Here is a 25,842-nt window from a genome sequence, read left to right on the forward strand (position 1 = left end):
CTTATAAGCAGTAAGCAGAATCAAGCTAAATAAATCCCCACATTAGTCATGTCTGAAGATGCATGTCTCATGCTGCATGTGGAGTCCATCACACTTCTTTCAGGACATGTAAAGAATGTTTCCTCTCCGGAGATGTGGCTGGTCAGAATTCTTAATTTTGTTTTCTTTTACTATGTGGTTATTATTTTCCAAATTGTCCTTTAGGTTCTGCTTGCTTTATTCTGTATCAGTTCATTAAAATTTCCCCAAGTTTATGTCATTTGTTATATATACTGCAATAATATTCCAGTATATTCATATGCCATCAACTGTTCAGCCATTGAGCAGTCCATAATTCTCCTTTTTCTTTGATAAGACAAAAAGGGCTGCTTATATTTTTGCACATATGGTCCCTTTTCCTCTTTGATCTCTTTGGATACGGGGCATCTAGCTAGGGTAGCACTAGGTCAAAGGGTATGTGCTGGTTAATAAATTTTGGAGCATATTTCCTAATTTGATTTCTAGAATGGCTTTATCAATTCACAGTTTCACCACCAGTGCAGCTACATTCCCACCAACTATTATTATTTTTCTTTTTTATTATCTTTGCTAATCTAATAGGTGTTAGGTGGGGCATCAGAGTTACAGCTACATTTATTTTTTTTATCAGTGATTTCAAAGATTTTGGGTGAGGGGGTGGAGGTGGTAGTATGACTATAAAAAGCTTGGATTTCTTCCTTTGAGAACTTCCTGTTCAAATCCTTTGTCCATATCCTTTGAGGCAGTTGAGTGCTGGGCCTGAAGTTAGGAAGGTCTAAGTTCAAATTTGGTCTCAAGACACTAGTTGTATGATAATGAGCAAGTCAGTTAACCTCTGTCTGCCTCAGCTTCCTCATCTGTAAAACTGGGGAACATAATAGCAGGGTACCTCCCAGGCTGGTTGTGAGGATCAAATGAGATAATATTTGGAAAGTGCTTTTCACGGTGCCTAGGGCATATTAAATACTTAACAAATGCTTTTTTCCTTCCTGAATAAGTTCCTTATGTAAAGATATATTTATGTATGTATGTACATTTTTTTCTTGGCTATCAGAATTTTATCAGAGAAACTTGCTGTAAAGTTTTGCCCCCAATTAACTATTTCCTTTCTAATTTTTCTGGTATGATTTTAACAATATTATTCTGTTTGTGTAAAAGATTTTCATTTTCCTGTAATCAGAACTGTCCATTAGGTCTCCTGTGCCTATCTTTCCTAATCCTGTAACCATAGTTGCAAAGGATATTTTTTATCCCTTGCTCCTATGAGCTCTAATGATGTGACCTTTGTCAGAGCTTATTACCAGATGGCACTTTTACAAAAATAGATCACATATTAGGACACAGAGAAATTTCAAATAAATGAAAAACAATAGAAATCCTTGTGACATCTTTATAGACCCCCTCCCTATCTGCCCCCCTCCCTTAAACAGGAATACCGAATTTAGGGACCAAATGGCACAGACTTAAATGAATCCTTAATAGAGAAATCTTAAACAATAAGTTTATCAAAGAAGAAATCATAGAAACAACAGATAACTGAGAAAGGAAATGATGACAGAATATTGAACTTTTAAAGAAAAAATACATATATTATTCTCAAAGATTGAGAGTGTTCAATTCATTTTATGGAGGAAATCTAATCCTAATATTTATACCGGGGAAGGATATAGCAAAGAAATAAAGCACTATCCCTAATGAATATTTAATTTTAAAATTTTAAACAAAAGCCTGGTAAAAAGATTAGAGCAATTTCTACAAAAGATTATTCGGTATGATCAATTTGGATTTATGCCAGGAAGGCAAAGATTGCTGAACATTGGTGAAACAATTACCTCAATTATATTAAAAACAAAAAGATTCAAAATGACGATTATATCAGTAGATGTAGAAAGTCTTTGCTGAAGTACAAGTTTTCCATTATTCAAAACAGTACAAAAGTACAACATTTATGTTCTCCCCAAATCCTACAAAGTATAGGGACAGAGGTATCTTTTCTGAATATATTCAGAAAACTAAAGTTCATATAAATATTCAGACAAGTAAAGCATGTCAAGTATATTCAAAACTGGAATAAAGCAAGGCTATTCTCATTCATCACAGCTTTTTGACTGAGAGACAAGTTTCTTCCAACTCAGTTTGTGCCCCGCCATAGGGTAGGGAGTAGGGACGGAAAAATTGCTTTAGTTCTCTCAAGGACTTCCAATTCTAATGGGAGCGATAACCAGGGAATTGTAGATACCGTTTATATCATGCAAAGGGCCAGCAATCTCCCAGAGAAAGTGTTAGCGGGGTGGGGTAGAAAGGCCTCCAGCTGAATTTGGAAGGAAACTAGAGGCCTGGGCGGCTGGCTGGGGTGGGGACTGGGGGACTGGGTGGACGTGACAGATGGGTCAATTTAGAAAGATCTCTGACAGCTGAGGGATGGCCAGGGGGCCACTGCGCAGGCGGACTGGGCGGTGCGGGGGGGGGAAAGGGGGAGGACCAGAAAGGGCCCAAGGCAGGCGGGGCTCAGTACTGAGAGGGGGGCGTGTCTGCAGAGGAGAGGCGGGATGTTACTAGGTAGAAGTCGCGAGTCTGGGCCGCTGATTGGAGGGAGTTCGCTGGGGCGCATAGGGTGGTGGCTCGAGACAGAGGAACAACATGGCGGCGTGGGCGGAGTGACCCGGCGGCGACGTCGGGGGCAGCGGCCGGAACGCCGCCTCCGCCTACTGCGCCGCTCGGAGCTGGCACGTCACCACCAAACCTGCGTTGGCAGCGACGGCGGCGGCGGTGTCTGGCGGGCGCTGGACCTGAGAAGAGCTGCCCCGTCGGGAAGGCCCGGGCCTCTTCAGATCCCGGGGCGGGCTCAGCTGAGAGGAGGCGGACTCCGAGCGGCGGTAGCGGCAGCAGCGGCGGTCAGGGTCTGACTGCGACCCAGCCCGAGGAAGCTCCCGCGCGGTGGGTGAGGCCTGCCCGGCCTGGTCCCCGCAGCGTCCCCATCGCGATCGCCACCCCCCACTCCGTCCACCACCATCTCCCCCCCTTCTTGCAGGATGGCGAGCAGCATCGTCGGGGGCAAGTACGAGCTGCTGCGAAAGGTCGGGGCCGGCTCGTTCGGCGACATCTACCTGGCCATCAACATCACCAATGGGGAGGAGGTGGCGGTGAAGCTGGAGTCGCAGAAAGCCAAGCACCCCCAGCTGCTGTACGAGAGCAAGCTGTACAAGGTCCTGCAGGGCGGGGTGGGCATCCCCCACATGCGCTGGTACGGCCAGGAGAAGGACTACAACGTCCTCGTCATGGACCTCCTGGGGCCCAGCCTGGAGGACCTCTTCAATTTCTGCTCCCGAAGGTTCACTATGAAAACCGTGCTGATGCTGGCCGACCAGATGATCAGCAGAATCGAGTATGTGCATACCAAGAACTTTATTCACAGGGACATTAAGCCTGATAATTTCCTGATGGGGATCGGGCGACATTGTAATAAGCTGTTCCTTATTGACTTTGGACTGGCCAAAAAGTATCGAGACAACAGAACAAAACAGCATATCCCCTACAGAGAAGATAAAAACCTCACTGGCACTGCCAGGTATGCCAGCATCAATGCACACCTTGGCATCGAGCAGAGCCGTCGAGATGATATGGAGTCCCTGGGCTATGTGCTGATGTATTTTAACAGGACCAGTCTGCCCTGGCAAGGACTAAAGGCTGCAACCAAGAAGCAAAAGTATGAAAAGATCAGCGAGAAGAAGATGTCCACCCCTGTGGAAGTTCTGTGCCAGGGGTTTCCTGCAGAATTTGCCATGTATCTCAACTACTGCCGTGGCCTGCGTTTTGAAGAGGCACCAGATTATATGTATCTGAGGCAGCTGTTTCGTATACTTTTCAGGACTCTGAACCACCAGTACGACTACACTTTCGATTGGACAATGTTAAAGCAGAAAGTGACCTAAAAGACAGGCTCTTCTAGTGGGTAGGGTCAGCAGACTCCCAAACCCCACAGGTTTCCAAGCTTGAAGAGAAACATATGAAATAGAGCAGATGATTGGAACAGGACTATGTTGCTGCCCAAATCTGGACATTTTCGTTCATATGTACACTTGCCAGTGGTGTGGACAACCATTTACTTGATATAAAGAACTTAATTTCAGTATAAACTGGCTCTGGTCAACATTGGTGATGCTGCCTTCTGAGTTGTAGCTGCTGTGATCTTGAGTATTAACTGAGATAGTAAAACATGTCCAATTTTTGCATTTTTAAGTGAAAAAAATTAAATGATTAACACAAGTGATGGAGAGAAATTGTGCATATTACAATTTTTTGTTACTTTTTATTTTAAATTACACTGCAGTGAAATATCATTTCATAAGAACAGCATGAACATTGTTCAACCACAGTTGTAATACGTGTAAATGCTCAGAATTGTGTACTCTTAAAGTATTTTTTCCCTCCCTGAGGTTTGAAAGTTATAAACATTCTTAAAATTGTTGACTTCTATGTGCAAGCCAGCTGACGTGGTAGCAACCAAAGATTCAGACTGCCTGCTTACTGTGCTAACATAACAGCATCTAAAGTGAAGATTTAAGACAAACTTAGTGACTACTAGATTATCTTTAGAATTCTGCATTAACTCTATAATATTCTTGCTGTTAAAAAAAATTGTCACAGAAAGTTAACATCTTAAAACTGAACTTGTATGTAAGTTGTTTATGTAAATGTAATCACTGTAAACATCTATATGACCTGTGATTGTGTTTTTATTTTCAAATAGGAGCTTTTTTGTTTACAAATTCATTAAAAACTAAAAGTTGTTTCTGTTTAAAAAAAAAAAGCATTGGATATGTGTGATTAGTGCAAAGAAGTTGAGAATGACACCAAAGTTGGGAGCCTGGGTGATTGGGAGGTTTGGTGATGCCCTGGACAGTATTTGTGAAGTTGGGCAAAGGGAGAGGGGTGGGGGAAAGGAGAGGGAGGAGGGTGGAAATAATGATAGATACTGAGATAGACACTGGCAACTGGGGGGAGGGGGAGGGGCAGTGGTTCCCTTAGGCAATTTCCTGAGGCGAACGCAGGCCCTCTAAAAAAAAAAGTTACTTGGTACATTTTAGCAGTTTTAGGACTGAAATGCTTTTGGATAGGATGCAGAGGTGCGATTGAGATCTCTAGCAATCACCGTATTTATCATAGGCATGCAGTATAGACAGTCTAGTTCACATTTAGATTCCAAACATTCCTTCCTAGTCCTTGGGAACTTTTACTATTTTCACAGGGTGTTCTTGGGCTTACAACCTGGACAATGGTACATTTCAATACTTAAGAAGTTCATTGAGAAAATCACTGTATTTTCCAGACCAAGGTTTCCACCAGGTGGTAGCTTAAACTCCTAAATAAATCAGCATTCAAACTAACTTCCTCTTGTTGTGGTACATATAGTCCCACTGAAAAGTGAAAACAACTTTCTATAATCTCCAAGTTAATAAAATGAGTAATTTATAAATTAGCACTAAATTTAAAATCTTAAGAACTTATATAAACTTACATAAAACTGAAAACCAACCTAAAAATCCTTTTGAATGCATTTCCAAATAATGATGGTGTTTACATAGTGCTTTAAGGTTTACTTCACAAATATCTCATTTTCCTCTCATGACAGCCCTGGGAGGGAGGGGTGCTGTTATTATCCCTATTTTAAATGGAATTTTATGTAAGCTGAGGCAGTCCTATTTAAGTGATTTGCCCTGGGCCACATAGTTGGGAAGCTGGGAGACTATGAACTAAGGTCTTCCAGACTCCAGGTCTGCATTCTGTCCCACTACCTAGGCACCCAATTACCTAGGAAATAATCTCCAAGTAACAAAGGTGTAGCACCATCAGTTCCTCTCTAGAACACACATCAACTATGTTATGAGTAAAAATTATTTCCAATAAATTTTATCAAAACCAATATAAAAATAAATTTCAGGTTGTTGAGTGCTAAATTGTGTTCAATGATTCCACCTGTCTCTCCATATCTACAAGCATATCAGGATCTCTGGAATTAATCTTGAAAATAATTAGAAATCTAAAAACTGCTATTAACCTTCTGGGGAGGAATGATTTCTTCAGACACTGTCTCATTTCCCAGATGGTTTTCTGAAAGAAGGATTTCCTGTTACAAATTCCCTTTTCTCTGGTATGTTACTTTCTAGTCTAGCCTGAGTCTTCTCCATTGACCTTTTGCCTGTGGAATTCTAGATGAATTCCTTGTGTTCAAGTGTGTGCTTTGGTTAGAGATGAAAATTATTTTCCCTTAGGAAATAAGGCACTTCATATTTATAATTAAGCATTTCTCCAACTGGAGATGATAGCTCTTTAGGCATAGTAATCAGTCTGTCTTTGCTATTCTCTTCTTATCTTGATGATATCTAAAAACGTCCTTGCCTTTTGGGACAGTTTTTTTGCAACCCTGGGCTTTCCTTCCTTTCTTTCTGCTATTCTTTTTTTTTTTTGTCGGAGTGGGTTGTTTTTAGGGGTATAACTCTTGCTACAGATTCCCCTTGATAGCTAGGTGATTTGATGAATAGAGCCCTGGGCCTGGAGTTTGGAAGACCTGAGATCAAAGCTTCAGACATTTAGCTGTGTGATCCTGGCCAAGTCACTTTAACCTCTGTCTACCTCAGTTTCCTTACTTGTAAAATGAGGATAATAATAGTACCTATCTCCTCGGGTTGTGCTGAGACTCAAATGAGAGTATATTTATAAAGTGCTTAGAACAGTGCCTGACACACAGTAGGTACTTAGTGTTTGTTCCTTTCCCTCCCCTTCCCTATAGCAGACACCAAAATGAAGACTTACTAGTCCCTGTTTAAGTAAAAGTCACAAATTCTATTTTCCTGCTATTAGAGAATAGAATCAAATCACCTCCTTTTTTTTTCCAATGGAATCAAATAATCAGAACTGTGTGCAAAGAAAAGGTACAGGAATCAATCAATCCAAGCCATTGTGGGAGACTGGCTCATTCACTAAGCAGTTTTTTTAAGAGGAAGAATCAATTTCAGAACTGGATGATGAGATTATTAATGTCCAGGGCATCTTAATTTGAGAGGTTAGGGCAAGCATAGTATTTTCAGCACACCTTTGAGAAGTAAAGGGAGGAATGAGCTAGGTCAGAGAAGGGAGAAATCGAAGTCTTGTAGCAGAGGTCCCAGGCTGAGGGTATTTCTTGCACTACAGTGCAGGAGCTGGCTAGTAGTGGCTCAGAAGAGCCAGCTGTTAAATGTTCTACATAGAGTATTTACACCTTGAAGATAAGCAAATGGTACAAATCAAGGCTTGATTTTTCTTTTGTTGATTATCTAGATTTAGGAAAGTGATGGGGAAAAATGTTAGTAATGCAGAATAAACTTTAAAGTATTTCTTGTGTATTTTTTTTCCAGTAGAGTAGGTTGTTAAACATTTACCAGCCCCTCTCCCTGAGGCTATCCATAGATAGTGTAACATAACTTGCTGTTTCATTACCCAGATCTTTACAGTAAACTGAATTTTGTTTTCAACCACAAGGAGTTTAGGAATTAACTATAGACAGATTTAAATATAAGGGAAGGCACAGAACCCAACCTCTGTCTAGGTGTTACCAGGTTTCCTAGCTGGGGCCTTGGAGTGATTGTGACAGAACTTAAAACTTTGTATCTAAAATAAACTTCCTAAAAGTCAAAAGAGGAGAGAAGGAAGTAGACCTTAGGGAGGGTCATTCTATTGACCCCTGGGCTTAAAAAGAGCTAATTATAGCAGTGTTACCCAAGTTCACAGAATTACATTTCTCATTTTATTAATTCATTGTACTTCACTTTCTCTTAAAACTTAATTTTTGAACCTTGGATCTGGATTCTTCCAATCATGTTTCAGATCCTTCAATGGTGGTGTTCAATCTAGTTTCCCTTTTATCTTTTATCCCTGCAATGTCTCTTTTATAAATGAGCACAGTTTTCTTAGGCATCTCAGATCTCCTGAGTCATTTTGCTATGGGCAGATCAGGGGTGAAGATTCAGGTTTATTAGCACAACTTCCTTTTTTTCCACATGAAACATTTTCAATTTGATTTCTTAAGAACCTCCAAATGCATGGTTTATTTTGATTCTTTTTAAGTGACTTTGTTTCCAATATTTTCATCCATTAAGTCCTGCCAAATTATTCAGGGAAATATTTTTTCCTAACAAAAAGAGTGTTTTTTTTTTCCTCAAAAGTAGTTTACTTGACTTACTCTTGTGGAAAATCTTTCCACCAGGCTACTTTCTTAGAAACTAAAAACAAACAAACAAAAACAAAACCTCCATTCTCCATGTTGGAGAGAAGAGAAGAAGCTAAAAGGGCAGTCAGTTCTTGCAGAGGGTAGTACATAAGCACCAAATAAGACTGGAAACTAAAAAAAGAGGCAAACCAGCTTTTCTGCTTTTGAATTCACTAGAGAGAAAAACTTACAATACATACTTCAATTCAGTTAAGACTTAAAAACCTTTTTCACAAAATAGATTTCAAGAGAAAGAAAGTAAAAAAAGAAAATGTGTTTTTGCTTTATTTTTAAAATTTTTTGTGGTAAGTCCCTGATTTGTTTACATAAACCAAATTCTATTGAGCACAGTATTTTGGGGGGAGCGGGGGGAGAAAGGATCCTTCTTTTAGAAAATCTTTCACTCAAAATGCCAAATCAACCTGTGTTGAGAATTTGCTGGTTTTCATATTTAGATTAGGTATGCACAAACAATGTTCAGGTCCTTCTTTCAGGCATAGAGACACCTCTTATTTTGGATGCCTTATTTCCCATTCTGGAGGTTCCTCAAGATGTCTAGCCTGATACTACTGTTAGTAATGGGGAGTCTGGCCTCAAAAAGAATCATCAACCTGATTGGAGCATCACCCAAGGGAAGCTGGCTTGGGGACTTTATTGACCAACAGGATTGTAGCCTGAACCTCAAGCTGAATGGTTTCCAAGTGTCCTGATGCCGTCTCCTCTGCTATATCAGCAGTTTTGAAGCTTTTCTGTCTAGATGATTATATACTCACTCCTAAAATCAGAACAAATATGCGTACACTAATCAAACTATTAACCAAGAGTAGTGAGAGCTACAGACCCAAACACAAATATAATCGTGACCAAATAATCATTGGAATGTCTGGTAGGTCTGACCTTCCTTTCAAATGGTCAGATTCTATGAACGTTCCATGTAGGACAGCAAGACAAGGCAGGTAAATTCTGAGGAAAACCTTCTGTCAGGGAACTTGGTACATTTAATGTCCCTTTCTTCTATTTAATTGGCAACAGAAGACTTTCAAAATACAGCATCCCAGAATACATACTACCTCCAAGCAGATATAGGAATTCATGTCCCAAACCACTATTTCACTATACAATGAAAACTCTTTAGTCTGCATTTTAGACACAAATCTGCCAGGGACAAATTTTTAAAAATCGTATGTAAGGGCTCCTCTTGTGGGTGAACTGTGAACTTTATTCTCTGGACACAGTAGGAAAGAGTTAGAAGGAAAGAAGAGAGGGATTATCTTAATCTGGGCAGTTTTTAAAGCTGCAGCCAGTCCTAGCTATGCAGCCAATCAAAGGAGGGTATACCCCTCCACATGAGAAGGGATGCAGAGTGTCTAATGTTGGGACATCTGGGCATGCCCATGACAGGAGCCTCCATATTATGTGGGGCATCATGAACTGAACTGGTAAGAAAAAAAGGACTTGGTTCTCCTCTCTCTGTGTCTCTCTCCTCTCCTCTATGTCTCTCTGTCTCTGTCTGTCTGTCTGTCTGTCTCTCTCTCTCTCAGAAATGAGCCTGTGTATCTTTGCTTCTGTTCTGTTCCATTTGTCCTAAGTTTTAGGTGTCTGTGGTGATCCCCACCAGAGTCATGGCGATCTTGGAGATGTGGGATTCCAGGCAGGATGGTATAACCAGCCAGCCAGTTCAGCATGGAAGTCTGGGACTTGAACCTAAGAAGGCTTTTGACTTGGAATTAAGACTGTGGTCTATGGGAACTGAGCTAAACTATGAACCTAATCCCCTTTTTCTCCCTAGAGACTGAGGTGGTACAAGGGGTGGGGGGAGGAGGATTATGCCTCCCACAGGTCAGAGGAGTGAACTTGTACATTCTTGATTATGTTTTTTGAAGTAAATATTTCTTTGTAAAAGTTAATCCTACCATTAGTGGTTATATTAAACTAGGGTATAGGAGAGCCCCCCCCCTACATTGAGAGGAACACCATTGGCCAGAGCTGGAGCTATTAGCCAAGATTGTAGATATCCCAAACCTTAAGGGGAGTTTGAACCCCTGAGGAAGGAATAAAATTTAATATACCTGACCTTCAGGCAGTGGGAGCCAGGGTATTAAATGATTTTACACACATGCTCTCTCTCTCTCAAGCACACACACACACACACACACACACACACACACATACACACACACACACACCTCTCTTCTCAGAAAAGGCAAAAATTTGCTTGCCTTTCAAAATCTCCAACACAAGTCAATGCCACTAACAAATAATCATTGCCTTCCTCCAAAAAAATGCAAAAAATCCATAATAAGATCAAATGTAGTTTAAAAAGTTCAAGTAAGAATTTTGACTCAAAAATGCTATTTTATCAATCTGAACATTACCATAACTAATTTTAAGGAGAAATCCTTCCTGGGCACATATGGCCTTTCCATTTAGAAACTATCTACACTTTTGAGGTGAATGATATACACAGATTTCAAAGCAGGTCACCGTTTTGAAATGCTTGTCAAACCTCCTGGATCTCTACCTCCACTCAGGCCCTGGTAGAGACATTCTAGGACCTTGGAACAAGGGCCTCAGGAAGAGTAGTGCCCTGCAGACCCCTGACCCTGCTTCCAGCCTGGCCTTTGAATTCAGCATCCAAAGGAGCCACCCTTCTGGACAAGGGACTTGTCCATCTTCACTACCATTGCCTGGAGGGGAGGTAGGCACATGAGTTGTGGGAACAGTGGCACCCCTGAGACAGCAACCTTTTTAGATGCAACAGCAGAACAGACTCTTCAGGTGCATACAGATCCCACAGCTTCAGCTGAAGCTTGTGAAGGCATGTTTCCATAAATTCTTATCACCAAATTGTTTGGTAATGTCACATGACTAAACATCAGAAAGTGATGTAGTTTCATCCATGGAAGTGACATTAAAGAAGATGTGTGACCATCTCCTTGACTGCTGTACCCTAATGATGACAGGACCTTTCCATACTACTTGTAGCTGAAATCTCCCCTATTAGAATATGAGTTCCTTGAAAGTTCCTTGAAAGCGGGGACTATCTGAACTTTCTATTTGTATTCCCAGCGATTTGCACTTAGGTGCTTATCAATGAGTCAAAAGCGGAGAGTATGAGTGAAGGTGCAGCCAGTGCTAGGAAGGGTAACCATCGGTGCAATGTCATTAGGAAGGAGTCAGGTTCAGTGAGTACCAGAAGATGAAAGATGTGACAAAGAGGTTTAAGATGACAGCAAATGTGTCAATTAAGGAATGCTCATTCCAGAGATTGTGGTGGAAGGGGTATGGGGGTTAGTTTGAGGGAAATAGAAGTGAGAGAGTGAGTGACTAGGGATGGGGAAAAAAAGTTAGAAGCTAGAGGTTCCCAATCACTGGGTGTTTTATTTTTTTTGGGGGGGGGAGTATGCTAAACACCAAGGAATAACTTCTGGCAAAGTATTAGTTGCTGGAGAAGAGGTATGTCGAGTGAAGGAGGCAGGTGATTAGACCACTCAGTGCTCTTCACAGAATTCCACCACTTAGTAAATGGCAATGTATAGCTATGGAGCTTTGAAGACATAAATACAAGTGAGGCAGGTCCTGAGCTTTTAAATGGGTCTTGCTTCTCTATTATTGCCTCTTAAATTTTGTTATTACCATTACTATATAGAACTGCTATTGATTTTTGTGGTTTTATTTCGTAGACTGAAATTTTATTTTATTTTTGAAAGCAATTGGGGTTAAGTAACTTGCTCAAGGTTACACGGCTAGTTATTTCTGGGTGTGGTGCTAAGTATCTGAGCCCGGACTTGATCCCTAGGTCATCCCAACACTGGAGCCCGTGCTCTTACTTGCTGAGCCACCTGGAAACTGAAACTTTATTAAAGCTGTATGCATGTGTGTGTGAATGAAAACATGTATGTATGGAAACACATGGGATAGATTCGAGATTATATCAGAAGGAAGGCACTAAGATTAAGGAGGATGAGAACTTCTTGCTGAAGGTGAGACTAGCTGAGACTTGAAGGCAGCCAGGAAAGCTGGGAGGTGGAGATGAAGAAGGAGAACATTGCAGACAGGGAGGACAGCCTGTCAAAAGACCCGGAGTGGGAGATAGAGGCCCAGGGCCACTAGGTTGAATATGGGGGGGGGGGAGGCAGGGAGAAAAGGTTTAAGTGTAAGAATGGAAAGGTAGGAAGGGGCCAGGTGATGAAGGGATTTAAAAATCAAAGAGAGGGTTTTCTATTTGATACTGGACATATTAGGAAGCCATTTGAATTTATTGACTAGGAGGTGACATGGTTAGACCTAGGCTTTAGGAAAAACTGAGTGGAGGATGGGTTATGGTGGAGGGACACTTGAGTCAGGAAGCCCAGTCAAAAGGACATTGGAGTCGTGCTGGCTGGAGAAGATGCTGGCCTGCACCGGGCTTCGGGTGGGGGTGGGTGGCAGGGTCAGAGGAGGGAAGCGGGGCACAAACAAGAAATGTCATGAAGGTGGGTGGAAAAGCTAGGGCTTGGCTCCTCAGGATGAGAGAGTGAAGAGAACGATAAAAACCGAATTTCGATTCTGGGTACTTGACAGTGGCCACGGATTTCAGCTCTAGGTCCTGCCTTCCCCACCTCCCGCCCCTACCCCCAACACCTTCTCTTGGGTGGGGCCGGGAGGGGACTGGGGGAATGGCGGGGGTGGGAGAGCTGCAGTTTTCCTGGGGAGCGGGCGGGGGGGAGGGAGAAAGGCCGAGGAGAAGAGGAAGGGAGATTCAGCCTTTCCCCAACCTCGCACCCTCTCCCAGATTACAGTCCCTCCAGCTGCGGGACTCTCGAGTTCTAGAGTAACCCTCCCCCAGAAGCTCCGATCTGCGCCCTAGGAGCAGCTCCAGCCGGGGCTCCGCCTGGGCCCTGAAGACCTGGGGGCGGGGCCACCACTGTCTCCCTGATCATACGGGTCTAACTGAGGCAGGGGGCCGGGCGAAGAGGGCCAGTCCCCTCCGAACATCACTGCACCGCTTTCTCTCAGCTGCCTCTTCCCACCCGCCAGTAGATGCGGAGCCGCGTTCACCCCAGGGATGCTCAAAGGAATGGGCTAGACCAATTTTTCGTCATGGAAACGTTTCGGCTTTCTGACCCCAAGATTTCAGTTACTGGGGGTGGGGGGGTGGGAGGGGAGGTCTCACAAAAACTACTGGGAGAAAATGGAAAACATTTTGTCAGAAAAAAAGCATAGACCAACATCTCACCTGGTGGATCAAGATAAACTCCAAATGAATACATGACCTAGACATAAAAGTTGACATTATAAACAAATTAGAAGAGCCAGCCAGAAATTACCCTTTAGATCTATGAATAAGGGAAGAGAGTTCATGACCGAATATGAAGTAGAGCTCTGGATCTGGAGTCTGGAAGACCTGACTGGCAAGTCACTTCACCTTGGCCTTAATGTGCTGGAGAAGGAAATGGCAAACCACTCTTAAAATCCTTGCCAAGAAAACCCCACGATCCACTTCACTTTTCAGGCAGTTGGGCAGCACAGTGGGGCAGGAGTCAGGAAGACTCATCTTCCTGAGTTCAAATTCAGCCTCCCTTATTACTTGTGACCTTGGGCAAGGTACTTCACCCTATTTGCCTCAGTTTCCTCACCTGGAAAATGAGCTAGAGAAGGAAATAGCGAACTGATCCTAGTATTTTTGCCGAGAAAACCCCAAATGGGATCATGGAGAATCAGACATGACTGAAAAAATATTCTAAAACACTATACCCTAAAACCATTCTATGTTACAATTTGTTGTTGTTCAGTCCTTTAGTCATGCCTGACTCTTTGTGACCCTATGGACCATTGCATGCCAGGTCCTTCTATCCTCCACTATCTCTCAAAGTCTGTCCAAGCTCATGTTCATTCTTTACATGATGCTATCTATCCATCTCATCCATTTCAGTCCCCTATTCCTTTGCTGCCCAATGTTACAATTTAACCCTCACTTATTCCTTACAAACTCCCTCTTTTGATACTATTTTGTTTTTATTTTTTGCTTTTTTTTGGAGGGGGGAAGACAGGGCAATTGGGGTTCAGTGACTTGCCCAAGGTCACACAGCTAGTCTGTGTTGTGTCTGAGGCTGGATTTGAATTCAGGTCCTCCTGACTCCAGGGCCGGTGCTCTATTCATTGTGCCACCTGGCCACCCCTGATACTATTTTATTATAGTATCACTTTCTTAGAGAATTTAAATTGTTTCAAAGGCAGGATTGACCTAAGATTGTAAAGTTCTGGGATGCCTGTATAACCAACATGTCCACAGCCATACTATAGAGGATCATTAAATTAAATTTAATTAATTAGATAATAAATAAATCAATTAAAATTAAAATAAATTAATTAAAATAAATTAAATAAAAAATTATCATGATATGAATAAGAAAAATTGTAACAATATTCCCTTTTGGGTAATATCCCTTTAAAATGTCATATCAGTGGTGTACAGTGTGGGCTGACTCTTGTTCAGCTATTCTAAGGAATTCTTCTTAGTCATATAGCAATTTAATAAACTGTTATCTAGTTGAGACTTTCATTTTGTTAAGAACATTCACTACTGTGTATTCTTTTTAAAAAGTTAATTGCTATTAAGAACAAGAGGTGAGAATACAGGTGAGAAAAAGAGAAATAGAATTATTAAGGTTCTTCCCTGCCTTTGGTGTATTCCAGGCAGCTTAATTCCATGCTCTCTTCAAATTCCAGTCTAATTGGACAGTATAGATCAAGTCTTACATGAGATTATGATCTCAAGTAGTTTGCATCTGAATGACATGTTTTTGCAGATGGCCCATAGCCATAGTTAAAATGTCTATATCAAAGGAATTAGCAACATCAGTTCCTATACCCATTTCCTGTAGAACAGTATCTAACGAGTCTTTCTTGGCTCGAGGGTGAACCCACTTGGGTCCATTGACAAAAGCTTTCCACAAGGGCATTGACCTTACATATTAGCATTGACCAGTACATAAGGTGCTGAACCTAACAATATTGGTTTTTCAAAGGTTCAGTGAAAAAGTCCACTTCGCTAATCTAGGGGCTATTAAAATTGATACTGGGGTTTATCAAAATCTGAGAGAAGAAGTAATATTTCTCAAGGTGACATTCTCATGATGAAACCAACCACACCATATAGGTCTTGTTCTAGCATTAGCATCTTTGCACCCATCAATAGCAGGATTAAACAGATTCCCGACAAGTGAAAGAGATAAAGGTCTGTTGGGCAAAGGTCCTAACTCAGAAGAGACAGTAATAATAGTGTAATTTAAGTCCCTCCTATGGGTAGAACAAGATCTCTATCCTGTGACTTCTTGAACACAAATGTGAGAGACATTTAATGACAATGAGTAATTGTTCAAGTTATTAATAGTAACACTATGGTTGTCAAAAAATTCTAAAATATGTCCACTTGGCTATGTCTGGGGAGTGAAAACTTGAAAACTTCTCAGAATGTGTCTTATAAATTGGTGTCAGTTCTGACTGTTGACTTCACCCTTCACTCCTGCTGTAAATCAGCAGCAAGCCCTTTCCAAATCTTTTGACCTCCACCCTTGTTGGCCACGCCCTTATCAACATCAGGTCCTTTAGGGTTTTTTGACCTCCAACCTTTTGGGCCACTTCAGTCCCTCCCTTCTTCACTTTGGCATTTACCAAATAAAGACAGGTACATTTGAATTTCCTTGTTCTTTGTAAGTCTGCCTCCCAGTCACTAAGGGATAGTGTGAGGCTTCCTTGTTATTTGCCATTGGGGAAGATTTTTTTAACCAGACTAGAGCCTGCCTCCCTGCCAATAGGGGATAGTGGTGGGCTTCTTTGTTCCTTATCTTTGGGAGATATTTTCATGCTCAGATTGTAAGCCCACCTCCCAGACAATTGGAGAAGGGACAGCAGGGGGGGAGGGGCTTGACTGCATCCGGGTATAAATTCTTGTTCTGTCTTCTGTAACATGCTTCCTCTCCTTGAGGTGTCAAGCGAATTATGAAAAAAGAGTCAGTAGCTTGGAAAAAGAAAACAACTCCTTAAAAACCTACAATTGGCCAAATGGAAAAGTAAGTACAAAAGCTAATGGAGGAAAACAACTCCTTAAAAGTTAGAATTGGGCAAGTGGAAGCTAATGACTCTATGAGACACCAAGAAACAATCAAACAAATTCAAAAGAATGAAAAACAAAGAAGAAAATGTAAAATACCTCACTGGAAAAACAACTGACCTGGAAAATAGATCTAGGAGAGACAATATTAGAATCACTGGACTACCTGAAAGTCACAATCAAAAAGAAGACCTAGACAGGATCTTTCAAGAAATTATCAAGGAAAACTGCCCTGATATCTTGGAACTAGAAGGCAAAATAGTCATTGAAAGAATCCACTGATCACTTCAGGAAAGAGATGCCAAAATCAAAACTTCAAGGAACATTATAGCCAAATTTCAGAACTATTAGGTCAAGGAAAAAATACTGCAAATAGCCAGCAAGAAATAATTCAAATATCAGAGAGTCACAATTAGGATCACATAAGACTTAGCAGTTGTAACATTAAAGAATTGGAGGTCATGCAACATGATTTTCCAGAAGGCAAAGGAGCTAAGACTCTACCTGGTGAAACTAAGCATAATATTTCGAGGGGGAAAAATGTTCAGTCAACAAAATAGGATTTCAAGCTTTCATAAGGAGAAGCCCAGAACTGAACAAAGAATTAGATCTCCAATATCAAGATTCAAGTAAAGCCTAAAAAGGGAAAAAGGAAAAAGAAAATATAAGGGATTCAATAGAGCTAAACTCTTCACCTCCCTACATGGGAAGATGATACTTGTAATTCTTTAAAATTGTCACACTAATATTGCAGCTAGAAGGAATATACATAGACAGAGAGTACCAGTATAAGGTGAATTTGAGGGAATGACATAAAAATAATTAAGGAATGAGAAAGAAGACTATGTGCAGAAGGAAGCAAGAAGTAGAATGAGGTAAATTTTTTTCACATGAAGAGGTGCAAAATACTTATTACAATGGAGGGGAAGTGTATCAAAAACCAGAATTCTACAATATGTTGTTTACAAGAAACACACTTGAAGCAGAGAGACACACACAGAGTAAAGGTAAGGGACTGGAACAGAATAGACTATGCTTCAGCTGAAGTAAAAAAAAAAGCATCCTGATCTCAGACAAAGCAAAACCAAAAATAGACCTAGTTAAAAGAGATGCAGAAGGAAACTAAACCTTGCTAAAAGGTACCATAGACAATGAAATAATATTAATACTAAACATATATAGACCAAGTGGTATAGCATTTAAATTCTTAAAGGAGAAGTTAAGTGAGTTATAGGTTCATGACCAAACAAGAGACAGAGAGCATTACAAAATGTAAAATAGATAAGTTTGATTAAATTAGATTAAAAAGTTCTTGCACAAAAAACCCCAATGCAATCAAGATTAGAAGGAAAGCAGAAAGTTGGGAAACAATCTTTACAGCAAGTGTCTCTGATAAAGGCCTCGTTTCTAAAATATGTAGAAAACTGAGTCAAATGTATAAGAATACAAGCCATTCCCCAATTGACAAATGGTCAAATGATATAAACAGGCAGTTTTCAGATAAAGAAATCAAAACTACCTATAGGCAAATGAGGAAGTGCTCTAAATCACTTTTGATTAGAGAAATTAAAATTAAAACAACTCTGAGATACTACTTCTCACTTATCAGATTGGCTAATATGACAAAAAAGGAAAATGCTAAATGTTGGAGAGGATGAAAGAAAATTGGAAAACTAATGCATTCTTGGTAGAGTTGTGAACTGATCCAACCATTTTGGAAAGCAATTGGGAACTATGCTCAAAGGGCATCCAAACTGTGATCCAGCAATAACAATACTAGGTCTGTATCCCAAAGAGATCATAAAAAAATGGAAAAGGACCTGCATGTTCAAAACTATTTATAGCAACCCTTTTCATGGTGGCAAAATATTGGAAATTGAGGGAATGCTCATTGATTGGTGAATGGCTGAACAAGCTGTGGTATACGAATGTAATAGAATACTATTGTGCAATAAGAAATGATGAACAGGCAGATTTCAGAAAAATCTGAAAAGACTTGTATGACCAGATGCACAGTGAAATGAGCAGAAACAGAGAAATATTGTACATAATATCAGCAACACTGTGTAACTCAGTTCTTCTCAGCAACAAAATGATTTAAGACAAGTACAAAGGACTCCTGAAGGGAAATGCTATCCACATCCAGATAAAGAACTGATGAATTCTAAATGAGGATCCAAGCATAGTTTTTTCACTTACTTTATTCTTTTTCTTGTCTTTTTTTCTTTTGATCTGTTCTTATTTCACAACTGTGACTAATACAGAAATATGTTTTACATGATAGCTCATATATAGCCTGTATCAAATTGCCTACCATTTTAGGAAGAGGGGAGGGGAGAGAGAAAAATTTGGAAATCAAAACCTTATAAAAATGAATGCTAAAAAATTGACTTGACATGTAACTGGGGAAAAGTAAAATATTATTAAAAAGGGGGAGTGCATAATATAAATAAAAAACCAAAATCTCTTCTTCAATTGGAAGTTCAGCTACAGAGGAATTGACTTCAACCTGAGGTATATATGGTCAATGCCTTCAGCATTGATGATGGTCTGTTGAGAATACTATGGCAGTGTTCAGCCCATCTCTCCAGGATCATGTCTTTGTCTCTGTTCAATGTGGATGAGGAAGATCAGGAGCTCCCAGAAGTGGAATCAGGATATTTGGAGCTATGGTGGACTCACTTTCCCCCATTACATCACTTTCCTCCAACATTCCTATTGCATCCTCCTTTACTGTATCAACAATTTCCATGAGAAAATACCTTTCTTCATATATACAGGGTTCTAAATAGGGAGTGAAAGGTAGAGAAGTGAAAGGAGTATTATTTAAAAAGACAGAGGAAAAAAAGAGAAGGAAAAGGAAGAGAAAAAGAGAGAGCTTTTAATTGTTTCACCTGCTCTTCTACTTTCCTTAACTTTCTTTTTTTTTAATTACATTTTACGTTTATTTTTAGTTTACATCATTCATTTCCACAAGATTTTGAGTTACAAATTTCCTCCCCATCTTTCCCCTACCCACCACCCCAAAACAGCAATCCCACTGAATACCCCCTCCCTTAAATCTGCTCTCTCCTATATCCTCCCCCATCCCCCCTCCGACTTCTCAGTAGGGGAAGATGGATCTCTATGTCCCAGTGCCTGTATATCTTATTTCCCAGTTGCATGAAATATATATATTTAAACATTTGATTTTAGAACTTTGAATTCCAGATTCTTTCCCTTCCTCCCTCCTCACCCACCATTACTGGGAAGATAAACAATTGAATATAGGTTGTACATGTGTGGCTATGCAAAACCTTTCCATAGTGGATATATTGTGAAAGACTGACTATATTTTCCTCCCTCCTATCCCACCTCCCACTTGTTCTATTCTCTACTTTGATCTTGTCCCTTTTCAAAAGTGAGTGCTTCCAACTTCCCTCCCCCCCAGCCTTCCCTCCCCTCCATAATACCCCCTCTCATCCCCTTCCCCCCCTACTCTCCTGAAGGGTGAATGCCCTATTTAGTGTGTTCAATGAGAGTAAGGTTGACTCATTCTCTTTTGCCTTCCTGTTCTTCCCCTTCATTGTGACAGTTTCCCCTTGCCTCTTCTATATGAGATAATTTGCCCCATTCTGTCTCTCCCCATCTCCTCTCATTATATTCCTCTCTCACCTATCAATTTCACCTTTTAAGTATCAACCCTTCCTATTCAATTGGTCCTGTGCCCTCTGTCTATGTATACCTGTAAACATATATACATACACTCACATATGTATTCATACACCCATATGCCCTCCTACATAGACATATATATGTATGTGTATATGTATGTATGTATGAATGTATGTGTGTGTGTATATATATATATATATATACATACATACATACACATTTCTATTCCCTTCAACTATTCTCATACTGAGAAAAGTTTCATAAGTTACAATTATCATTTTTCCATGTAGTAAATAGTTCAACTTTGATAAGTTCCTTATGATTCCTTTTCCCTGTTTACCTTCTCATGCTTCTCTTGCTTCTTGTATCTGAATGTCAAATTTTCTATTCAAGTCTGTTTTTTTCATCAAGAATGCTTGAAAGTCCTTTACTCCACTGAATGATAATATTTTCCCCTGAAACATCATATTCAGTTTTGCTGGGTAGGTGATTCTTGGTTTTAATTCCAGCTCCTTTGACTTCCAGAATATCATATTCCAAGCCCTTTGATCCCTCAATGTAGATGCTGTCAGATCCTGTGCTATCCTGATTGTGTTTCTACAATATTCAAATTGTTTCTTCTTGGCTGATTGCAATATTTTCTCCTTGGTCTGGGAACTCCAAGACCTAGCTATAATATTCCTAGGTGTTTTCTTTTTGGGATCTTTTTCAAGAGGTGATCAGTGAATTCTTTCAATTTCTATTTTGCCCTCTGGTTCTAAAATATCAGGGCAATTTTCCTTAAGAATTTCTTGAAGGATGATTTCTAGGTTTGGGTTTTTTTTTGATCATGGCTTTCATGTAGTCCAATAATTTTTAAATTATCTCTCCTGGATCTATTTTCCAGGTCAGTGATTTATCCAATGAGATATTTCACATTGCCTTCCATTTTTTGATTTGTTTGGATCTGTTTAATAGTATCTTGATTTCTCATAAACTTACCAGCTTTCATTGTCTCCAATATAATTCTGAAGGAATTATTCTCTTCAGTGAGCTTTTAAGATTTTTTTTTCTATCAATCAGGCAAATTTGGCTTTTTAAGGCCTTCTTATCTTCATTGGCTTTTTGAGTCTCTTTTGCCATTTGAGTTAGTCTATTTTTAAAGGGGTTATTTTCTTCAGTCAGGTTGTTGACTCTCTTTTCATGATTTTCTTGCATTATTCTCATTTCTCTTCCCAATTTTTCCTCCACTTCTCTTATTTGGTTTTCAAAATCCTTCTTAAGGTCCTCTATGGCCTGTAACCAATTCATATTTTTCTTGGAAGCTTTTGGTGCTGGAGTTCTGTCTTCATTTTCTTCCTCCTGTTCCATGCTTTGATCCTTTTTGTCAGCAAAAAAATTATCTAAAGTCAGATTTCTGTGCTTGCTTTGCTTCCTTTGTTTGCTAATGTTGCCACTCAATTACTTGAATTTTGAGCTTTTTGCAATGGTAGAACTCTGCTTTCAGAGAGGAGAGGTTTATCCCAGATCACTGGGTTTTTTTCAGCTGCTGGAGGTATTAGTTGGCTGCCCTCTCTGAAGCCTTCACTGACTCTTGCACAATGGTCATGCACATCAGGTCCTCCACCCAGGACAGGGATCCAGATCCAAGCAAGTTAAAGCAAGAACGATTACCCCTCAGACAGGTCTCTTGGTCTCCCTACAATCTGCAGGTCAGGAGCTCTGAAGCAGCCATTCGGCAGCAGCCCCTGCACCTCAGCTACTTCTCACCAGGGCGGTGGGGGTGTGGGGGTGGGGGTGGGCAGAGGCCAGACCAAACTCCCAGACTCCCTGTTCGTAAAGTCCACTGACCTTTCACTTTGACTTTGGCATTTATGGCTTGATAATTCTGGAAACCACCACAGCTGCTGGTGGTCCACTCTCCTGATGCCCCTCTAGCCGATGGTGGTCGGGCCACCCTGAGGCTAAAACTCTGGATGCAGGGCTGGGCTTGGATCCCAGCACTTTGTGCTGGGCCCTTCCTGCCAGCCTGCTGGGATGTCTTCAGTGGGAGGTTAGTTTCTCTCTATCACCTTGTGGGTTTTGTTGCTCTAAAGTTTGTTTAGATTCATTTTTTACATGTAGTGGAGGAGGTGTAAGTAGGAGCCCCACAGAAGTCCTGTTTCTACTATGCCATCTTGGTTCTGCCCCTCTCCTTAACTTTCTTTTAATTAAATCATGTTGGAGTTTGTTGACAGAATGATATCTATGCCAAAGGTAATAGTAATTAATTTACTTTGAATAAGGAATTCCCAAGAATCCCCATAAGTAAACTAGCTTCTCTATTTGAAGTGAACCTTCCTCTAGGCACTACAAATTTGACTTCTTACAAGTATAGCTGTTGCACATATACCATGTTTCCCCGATAATAAGACACTGTCTTATTAATTTTTTTGGACAGAAAAACACCAGAGGGCTTATTTTCAGGAGAGGGCTTATTTTAATGAACATTGACAGCAATTTTAATAAACAGGTAAATGTGAACAAAAAAATGTACCTTTATTCAATAAGCAAATCACTGGGGAAGAACAGGATGACGTGCTCACTGCTGCAGCTCTGATTGGATGCAGCTTGGAGCGCGGCATGTGTTTCACTGGGGGGGGGGGGGGGGGGAAGGGGGAACGGTGCATACAGAGGGTACCATAATGTAGCATGTACCGCAGAGCTACATCACTACAGTAGCAATCTCAATAGGGCTTATTTTCGGGGGAGGGCTTATTTTAGAAGAATCTTACACAGTAGGGGGAGGGCTTATTTTCGGGGTAGGTCTTATTATCGGGGAAACATGGTAATAGTGATATTAAACTTTTGAAAAAGATATTCCTGCTGGTAACATACTAGGTTTCCCACAATTTTCCATCATTTAGCCAATGGAGACCCAGGTGGGATCTCTTTAGTGCCTGAGCTCCCTATTTTCCATTTTACCATACCTTGTCTCTAACTTTCTCCAGGCAGGGAAACTTTTTTTAGAAAGTCAAAATCTCTTCTCTCCCAGAAGGTGGTTATGAATACCCACTCACAAAGAGTTCACTTGCCTTTCCTCCAGTGCTTGAGAATCCTACTGACTATTCCTTTTTATTCCCATTCAATAATTTTCAGAGGCCATAGTTAGCAGGGATGGAAGGATAAAATGAGGGTTTTTTTTTCTTTTTAGTATGGGGGAGATGTGGACATGTTTGTGAGCAGGAGGGAAGGAGCCAGTGGAGAGGGAGAGATTGAAAATAAGAAGAAAAGTGGGAAAGACAGAGGGGAAAATCTGTTGGAGGAGATATGATGGAATGGGAATCCATTGAACTGGTAAAGAGATTAGCATTGATAAAGAATAAGGCCATCTCATCATATGAGATAGGGGGTGAAGGAGGAGAAAGTGTCAGAAAGCCTCTGAGTGATAGGAGATGAGGAAGAGAGAAGAGAGAGTTCAAGGAGAATGGTCTCAATTTTTCTGTAAAATATGAGACAAAGTTCTCAGCTGAGTGGCTGGAGGAGGGGGAGACATGGGAAGTTTGAGGAGGGATTAGATGGTTTAGAAAAGTTTAGAAAAGCCTCTGTGGAGGGGCGGTCAGGTGGCTCAGCGAGTAAGAGCACCGGCTCCAGTGTTGGGATGACCTGGATCAAATCTGGGCTCAGATACTCAGCACCACACCCAGAAATAACTGGCCGTGTAACCTTGACTTAACCCCGATTGCTTTAAAAAAAAAAAGCCTCTGTGGAGAATAGGATAGTGAGTTCATAATGCAGCTTTGCCTAGAAGCAGTGAGGGCCCAGTTGAGGTTGTATAACATAAATTGGTAGTGGACCAAATTAGAATTGTGTGATTTTTTTCCACCTTCATAAAGGAGTGCATGCATAGGAATGAAGGTGATGAATGGTGGGAATTATCCAAGGCTAAAACCCTGCAAGGTATAACTGTTGATTTGACAAAGAAGCTAGGGATTCAAGAGAGGAGTTGAATTGGTTCACCCAAGGATCAAGTGGGCAAAAGAGGAGAGAGTGTCTAGTGCATGGGGAGATGGCTTGGGAGAGAATTGAGGGGTCAAAGGATTTGTGGTCATGATGTGGATGAAAAGTAGGGTTATGGTAAGAGAAGACAGAGAGAAAAGTGAAAAGTCAATGGCTTCTGGTCAGATAAGTGGATTTCAGAATTCTTGAGCATGGAGGTGGTATATGGCAAGATCAAGGGTGGAGGAGCTGAAGATGTGATTCATGAGCTAAGATAGAATAGAATACTTTTTTGTTTTTCATGGCTTTCTCCTTTTATTTTGTTTCTTCTTTCACAAACATGACTATTGTAGAAATATGTTTACATGACTGCACATATATAACCTCTATTAGATTTCATGTAGTCTTGGGGAAAGGGGATAGGAGGGAGAGAGAAAAGGTTTGGAACTCAAAATTTTATTTAAAAATGAATGATGGGGGCAGCTAGGTGATGTAGTGAATAGAGTACCGACCCTGGAATCAGAAGGACCTGAGTGCAAATATGGCCTCAGATACTTGGCACTTACTAGCTGTGTGACCCTGGGTGAGTCACTTAACCCCAATTGCCTTGCCTTCCCCCCTCCAAAAACTGAATACTGAAAACTATATTTACATGTAATTGGAAAAAATAAAATGCTATTTGAAAAATTGTTGTTGACTGTTGTAAAACCAAAAAAGATATAATTTGACAGGGATAGTCTGAATTAACAGTGGGGAAGGGGTGTGATACCTGTGCATAAGAACCTGTGAATCAAGTAAGACTTTAATAGGAATAATCTACTTGGGTAGTAGACAGACAGTAAACATTAACAAGGACATGTGATCCAAGACAATGTGACAAGAAAAATATTTAGTGGGAGGGAGGGGAGTATTTAGTACTGATAGAAACAATCTACTGGGGAGTGGAGAGGGAGCACAAGAAATTGTAATCCCAAATAAAATGTGACAGGAACAAACAACTGGATATGGTGTGTGTGTGTGTGGGGGGAGAATGTGGGGTGGAACACTGGATGATGAATGGTATATGATACCTGAAGACAGAACCAGATCAGTACTACTTGCTACTGTGCACAAGACACAGTAGTCAATGATTATAGTAATCTACTGTTTGATTAAACCCAAAGACCCCAGCTTGTGGGATTAGAACTCATTAATTGACAAAAACTGCTGGGAAAATGGGAAAGTAATATGGCAGAAACTAGTCATAGATCAATGTCTTACTGTCTCCCTCCACTACCCAAGATAAAGTCAAAATGAGTACACAATTTAAATATAAAGGCTGATACTATAAGCAAACTGGGAGAGCAAGGCATAGTCTACCTGTAATATTTATGGAGGATGGAAGAATTTATGACCAAACAAGAGATAGAGAACATTATGAAAGGCAAAATGGATCATTTTGATTGGTCTGTATGCCAAAGAGATCATAAAAACAGAAAAAAAGACCCACATGTACAAAAATATTTACAGCAGCTCTTTTTGTGATTGCCAAGAATTGGAAATTGAGGGGATACCCATCAATTGGGGAATGGATGAACAAGTTATGGTATATGAACGTAATGGAATATTATTGTTCCATAAGAAATGATGAGCAGGCAGAAAAATCTGGAAAGACTTACATGAAGTGATGCTGAGTGAAATGAACAGAACCAAGAGAACACTGTATACAGTAATAGCAACATTGTGTGATGACTAACTTTGGTAGACTTATTTCTGCTTAGTCATGCATGGATCTAAGATAACTCCAAATGACTCCTGATGGAAAATGCTATCCACATCCAGAAAAAGAACTATGGAATCTAAATGCAGATTGAAGCATACTATTTGTACTCTC

The 25,842-nt window shown here is 40.5% G+C and overlaps 1 pseudogene; it reads left to right on the forward strand.

The window, feature by feature from the left end:
- The first annotated feature begins 2,917 nt into the window (after positions 1–2,917).
- LOC138142646 (casein kinase I pseudogene) lies at positions 2,918–4,734 on the forward strand (annotated as a pseudogene).
- The last annotated feature ends 21,108 nt before the right edge of the window (positions 4,735–25,842 follow it).

The sequence above is a fragment of the Petaurus breviceps genome, unplaced genomic scaffold, assembly GCF_028583685.1.
Source record: "Petaurus breviceps papuanus isolate PSGF00001 unplaced genomic scaffold, PetGlider_PUasm1.0 90601, whole genome shotgun sequence".
Lineage (NCBI taxonomy): Eukaryota > Metazoa > Chordata > Mammalia > Diprotodontia > Petauridae > Petaurus > Petaurus breviceps.